This window comes from Cynara cardunculus (assembly GCF_001531365.2).
Source record: "Cynara cardunculus var. scolymus isolate 2C chromosome LG 7, CcrdV1, whole genome shotgun sequence".
Taxonomy (NCBI): Eukaryota; Viridiplantae; Streptophyta; class Magnoliopsida; order Asterales; family Asteraceae; genus Cynara; species Cynara cardunculus.
Genome location: NC_037534.1, coordinates 10855628 through 10862437, shown reverse-complemented (window position 1 = coordinate 10862437; position 6810 = coordinate 10855628). Strand labels below are relative to the sequence as shown.

The following is a 6810-nucleotide window of genomic DNA, read 5'->3' as shown; positions in this document are numbered from 1 at the left end:
ATTCGGACAACACAGCCTAAGCTTTGTCCGATTTAACACTTGAACAAATTTAAACTTTGTCCGGATAACAAATCCGGTCAATACCCCGCATAAAGCTTGAATGATTTATCACTTAGAATATAAACCATCTTTGTCCAGATAACATGTTCAGTCAATACCCCGCTCATTACTTAGCCGATTTAAAATAATCCGGCCACTATTTGGTCGTATTCTTGCATCTCAGTTTAAAAAGATAACTTTTTTTACCAATCATAACTCGATCAACACTTAACCGATTTAAGACAATCCGGACAACACATCGATTAACCTTTGTCTGATTTAAAATAGTCTGGACAATACTTTGTCCATCATTTGTCCGATTTAAAGTAATCCGGTCAAACCTTGTCCGGTTTAATATCTGGATAAACACTTAGATCAAAAAGACCGATTTTTATCCATATTCAGAAAAATTTATATGAAACCAGTAATAATTTTTATGCAAAAGAGTTTTAGAAACTACTCACCTTATCAAGCTTTTGAAACTAAACACTTGAATCTTTAGCCAAGAATAATCCGGTCAACTCTCTTCTCTTTTTAAATCACACAACTTTTGCCAAAGCAAGAAGGAAAATATATGGAGGCTCAACCTCCCTTTTATACTTTCCAAATCAGGAAAGTCGGCTAATCAGCCCCTTTTTCTTATTCACACTACCATATACACTTATGCACACATGCACACACACACATGCATGCATGCATACATATATTATGTATATATATATATATAACATATGCATTTTATATTATGCACATTTTCACATACCAGCATGATCAATATAACAATTTATCATGCTATCACGAAATCATTTAATCAGATAATCACACATTAATTTACCTTGGGTGGTAACCAGGATCCAGTTATCACATTATCCACCCCTTAAAAGAATTCCGTCCCGGAATTCCTTTAATCAAAAAGCCATGGGTATTCTGATCTCATCTTTGACTCCAATTCTCATGTTGCTTCCGGTCCTTTGTGAAACTTCCACTGAATTTTCACCAGACTTATTTCTTTGTTTCTCAACACCCTGATCTTTCTGTCGATTACAGCTTTCGGTGTTTCTACAAAATTCAACTTACTGTCTAATTGGATTTCTGGTAACGGTGTAGCAAAACTCGGATCAACCATACATTTCCGTAAATTCGACACATGAAAAGTGTTGTGAATTAGATTCAGTTTTTCTGGCATCTCTAACTGATATGCTACTGGCCCAATTCTCTTACATATTCTGAATGGCCCCACATACCTTGGACTGAGCTTTTCTTTCTTTCCAAATCTGATAACACCCTTCCATAGCGAAACTTTTAACATCACAAAATCACCTATACCAAACTCAATTGGCTTTCGACGATTATCAGCATAACTTTTCTGGCGATCTTGTGTTGTTTTGATTCTTTCACGGATCAGTTCAATCTTTTCAGAAGTTTCTTGGACAATTTCAGGACCCGTCAACTGTTTTTCACCCACTTCATTCCAACATAATGGCGTTCGACATTTACGTCCATACAACACTTCATACGGTGCCCCTTGGATACTGGAATGATAACTAGAGTTATATGCAAATTCTATCAATGGCAAATGATCTTCCCATGATCCCCCGAAGTCAATAATACAACTTCTCAACATATCNNTCACAAAGAAATAAAGACTCCGGACCACGGTAGTCCTAAAGGATATAATAGAATGAGTTATATCATACAACACACATACAAATGCCACCCTTATATCCAAAGGTACACCTCTCCTTGATATGACACCCTTATCCCATCGTACACATCTCCTTGATATGCCACCCTTATTTCCTCATCAAAATATTTCACAGAATAATTTCAAATAAACCGCAGCCCTTGAAATTATTATCAATACAAAATCATTCTTTCAAAACTTCCTTTTTATGAGAAAAATCACATTTCTTATTAAAAACACAAGACCACATTTTCAATCCGGTCAACTTGATTAGCCGGACTTCAACTCCGGTCAACTATCCGGACAACCCAGCCTAAGCTTTGTCCGATTTAACACTTGAACAAATTTCAACTTTGTCCGGATAACAAATTCCGGTCAATACCCCGCATAAAGCTTGAATGATTTATCACTTAGAATATAAACCATCTTTGTCCAGATAACATGTCCGTTCAATACCCCGCTCATTACTTAGCCCATTTAAAATAATCTGGCCACTATTTGGTCGTATTCTTACTTCTCAGTTTAAAAATATAACTTTTCTTACCAATCATAACCCGATCAACACTTAACCGATTTAAGACAATCCGGACAACACATCGATTAACCTTTTTCCGATTTAAAATAGTCCGGACAATACTTCGTCCATCCTTTGTCCGATTTAAAGTAATCCGGTCAAACCTTGTCCGGTTTAATATCCGGATAAACACTTAGAGCTAAAAGACTGATTTCTATCCATATTCAGAAAAATTCATATGAAACCAGTAATAATTTTTATGCAAAAGAGTTTTAGAAACTACTCACCTTATCAAGCTTTTGAAACTAAACACTTGAATCTTTAGCCAAGAATAATCCGGTCAACTCTCTTCTCTTTTCAAATCACACAACTTTTGCCAAAGCAAGAAGGAAAAATATGGAGGCTCAACCTCCCTTTTATACTTTCCAAATCAGGAAAGTCGGCTAATCAGCCCCTTTTTCTTATTCACACTACCATATACACTTATGCACACATGCACACACACATGCATGCATACATATATTATGTGTATATATATATATATAACATATGCATTTTATATTATGCACATTTTCACATACCAGCATGATCAATATAACAATTTATCATGCTATCACGAAATTATTTAATCAGATAATCACACATTAATTTACCTTGGGTGGTAACCATGATCCAGTTATCACACTGATGCTACTAATGGTGATGATGCTACTAATGTTGATGATTTTTTTTGTTCATTTTGATATATTTGATTCAAGAAATTGGGATGCATTAGATTCTAAAATGATTGATGTGTTTGTTGCTAAGGGTCCTAAAAGAGATTTGTCTGTTCAGAAAGGTCCTAAAGATAAATCGTCTAAACGTTTTTTCTGCCACATGGTATACTAGAATTTTATCAAATGGGGAGAAATGTGATAGAGATTGTCTTGTATATTCAGTAGAGCTTGATAAGGTATTTTGTTTTTGTTGTAAAATCTTGAAAAAAAGACATATAAAAGGTCAGTTAACATATGATGGATTGGGGGATTGATCACACCTTAGCACTAGATTTAAGGAGCATGAAACAAGTATATATTATGTAATGAATATGAAAACTTGGTATGATTTGCGGCTAAGACTTCAAAAGATTCAAACCATTGACAAAGTTGTTCAAACCCAAATAGAAAAAGAAAAAAAAATTGGAATTTTTTTTTGGTAAGAGTTGTTTCTAATGTAAAATTTCTTGCAAAACATAATCTTGCATTTCGTGGAAGTAAAGCAAAATTGTATGAGAATAGCAATGGTAACTTTTTGGGCTTGATTGAGATGTTGGCTGAATTTGACCCAATTATTCAAGATCATGTTCAACGTATTACAAATGATGATTTACATGTTCATTATCTTGGTCCTAGAATTCAAAATGAGTTGATAATTTTGCTTTCAGGAGACTTAAATGTGAAATTATTAATAAAGTAAAAGAGGCAAAGTATTTTTTAGTTATCCTTGATTGCACTCCCAATATAAGTCATCAAGAACAAATGTCCTTGATATTAAGGTATGTAGATGTCTCTTCTAAAATTGTTAGCATTGAGGAATCTTTTCTAGGATTTTTGGAAGTAGATAATACCACGGGCCAAGGTTTGTTTGATGTTCTAGTAGCTTAATTAAAATCTATTGTTTTGGATTTAGATGATGTGCAAGGACAAGGTTATGACAATGGTTCAAACATGAAGGGAAAACATCAAGGAGTACAAAGGAAACTACTAGATATAAATCCTAGAGCATTTTATACTTCTTGTGCTTCTCATAGTCTTAATTTAACTTTGTGTGATATAGCCTATACTTGTGGTAAAGCTAGAGATTTTTTTGGAATAATTCAACGTATTTATACAATATTTGCTAATTCCACTAAAAGATGGCAAGTGTTTAAAGATAATGTAAAAGAATGGACCGTCAAGTCATTGTCAACGACTCGCTGAGAGAGTCGTATTGATAGTGTAAAGGCTATAAGATTTCAAGTGTTAGAGATAAGAGAAACTTTACTTCAAGTGGCTGAAATAGATAATGACTCAAAAATTAGAAGTGAAGCAAAATCTTTGGCACACAATGAGCTTGGTGATTTTGAGTTTCTAGTGTCAATGGTGGTTTGGTATGAAATACTGTATGCCGTAAATTTGATTAGTAAACATTTACAGTCAGAAAATATCTTAATTGATGTTGCTATTGATCAAGTTAAGGGACTGATTTCTTATTTTAAGGGATATAGAGAAACAAAATTTTTAGATGTTATAGAATCAGCAAAAATGATTGCCATTGAATTGGATATTGATCCGTTGTTTCCTCAAAGACGTGAAATTCGAAGAAAAAAACATTTTGATGAAAATCCTTGTGATGCATCTGAAATGAATTCACAATCAACGGAGGAGTCATTTAGAGTTAATTATTTCTTATGTGTCGTTGATCATCCAATTGTTTCACTAAGTAGGAGATTCGAACAATACCAAGAATATGAAAGTGTGTTTGGGTTTTTGTTTACATTTGATAAGTTGTGTTCTTTGGATGATACATGTTTAAAGTCTTCTTGTACTAATTTTGAAAATGCACTGAAGAAACAAGACCAATCTGATATAGATGGGAATGACTTATATGTTGAACTGAAGATACTTCAAGATCTTTTACCCAGACAAAAGATCGGACCTCTTGATATTTTAAAGTATTTGAAACATGTTGAATGCTTCCCTAATGCGATTATTACTTATTGAGTTTTGTTGACTATTCTTGTAACCATTGCATCTGCAGAAAGAAGTTTTTCAAAGTTGAAGATGTTGAAGTCTTATATGCGCTCCACAATGACACAAGAAAGGCTTAACAAACTTGCAATGATAGCACTTGAAATTGACTTTTTGGAGAAAGTTGATTATGAAGAGCTTATTGAGATTTTGTTTCCAAGAATGTTAAAAGAATGATTTTATTCAAGTGAAGTTTACATGTTACATTGTTACTTTGTCTTGCTGTTTTTATTTGTAAGACTTTAAATATAATATGAACTTTTGTATATAACTTTTATTTGTTTTGTCGCCCAATCTACTTATATTTTTTATAATAGTGTAACAAGGCCTCCAAAAAGATTGGGACGACCCTGGTCGGGTATAATATGTCATTGACTGTGAATAGATCTTTAAAAGATGTAGGCCCACTAAAATGAGATAAAAGTAGGCTTAGGTAGTACCGCTCTCCTTCGGAGGGATTAGCATAAACCAATCGTCCTATCATTGATCATTGTTTTCTCGGATTCTCACGACGTGCGCTCGCATTCTATGTGTAATGTTTTGGAAAGTCTTTATATAAATATTGTTTTGCACTATCGTCTTCTTTATTTCTATCGAAAAATGCAGTCAACATTGTCCATTTACCACTCTCTCTAGCAACAATATATGTCATTATATCATCATCTCTGAGCCTAACCATCTGTTTATTACGGAAATGGAGTTGCACAGCCATCATATAAGATTGAATTTGAGAAAGCGCAAAGCTAAAAATTTCCCACATTGCCTCTGAGGGGGAGACATAACGTGTATCTTGAAACCTTTTAATCTCATTAATAACACTCTGTCCTTCGTATGGATCTATATGCATAACTTGTTTATCATGACCCTTGTAAATATATTTGAAGAGATATTTCACAGATGTTATACTTGAGCAAGCCTCAACATTAATATGGTAGTTAAACATCATTAACAATTTTGGGTTATATGGGACAACCCATCTATTATCCAGTGTATTGCCCCGTACATTCACATCTCTTCCAATATTTCTCCTCTGGTATAACGGATATGAATTCTCAGCCTGTGATGTATTATATGCTAATATGCAAGTTTGTGCATTTGTTTGGATAAAGGTATATATATATATATATGTATATATATTTATGCATGCAAGTTTAAATGCATATGTGTATGCATGAATGCATGTGGGTTTTACATGCATTAGGTGGAAGAGATGTGGAAGGCGGTTCTAGGCTGACTTTCCCTTTTGGGAAAGTATAAAAAGGGGCTTCACCTCTTCATTTGGTTTCCTGCCATTTTGAGAAATTGAGAGGTTGTTAGATAAGAGTTGTCCGGTTTATCAAGAGAGGGTGATTTCAAGTGATTGCAAGTGTCAAAGTTTCAAAAGGGATTGATTCATAGCATTTTGTGTTCAAAAGCTTTTAAGGTGAGTGGTTCTAAAACTTTTTACATAAAAGCTTTCTACTGGTTTTGAATTCATATTTCGTATTGTTCTTATTTGAAAAGAAATTTTGGTGATTTTTGTCTAAGTGTTTATCCGGATGAAGCTTGACCGGATAAGCATTTAAACCGGACAAAGCTTGATCGGATAAGGGTATAAACCGGACATGCCTTGAAAGGTTTAGTGATCGGATTAGTTGAGCGGTTTGATGACTAGAGTGGTAAACCGGGTAAGAGTGGTGAGCGGTTTAGTCTTAAACCSGRYGAGTCTTGAACGGATTGTTGACCGGATTTGATATCCGCTCAATATGGATTTTTATTCTAAGTGTTAAACCGTTCAAAGAATATTTGGAGTATTGATCGGATTA

General features: G+C 34.0%; 1 pseudogene; it reads left to right on the top strand.

Annotated features, from left to right (window-relative positions):
* Positions 1-2933: 2933 nt before the first annotated feature.
* On the top strand, positions 2934-5182 carry LOC112515168 (annotated as a pseudogene).
* The last annotated feature ends 1628 nt before the right edge of the window (positions 5183-6810 follow it).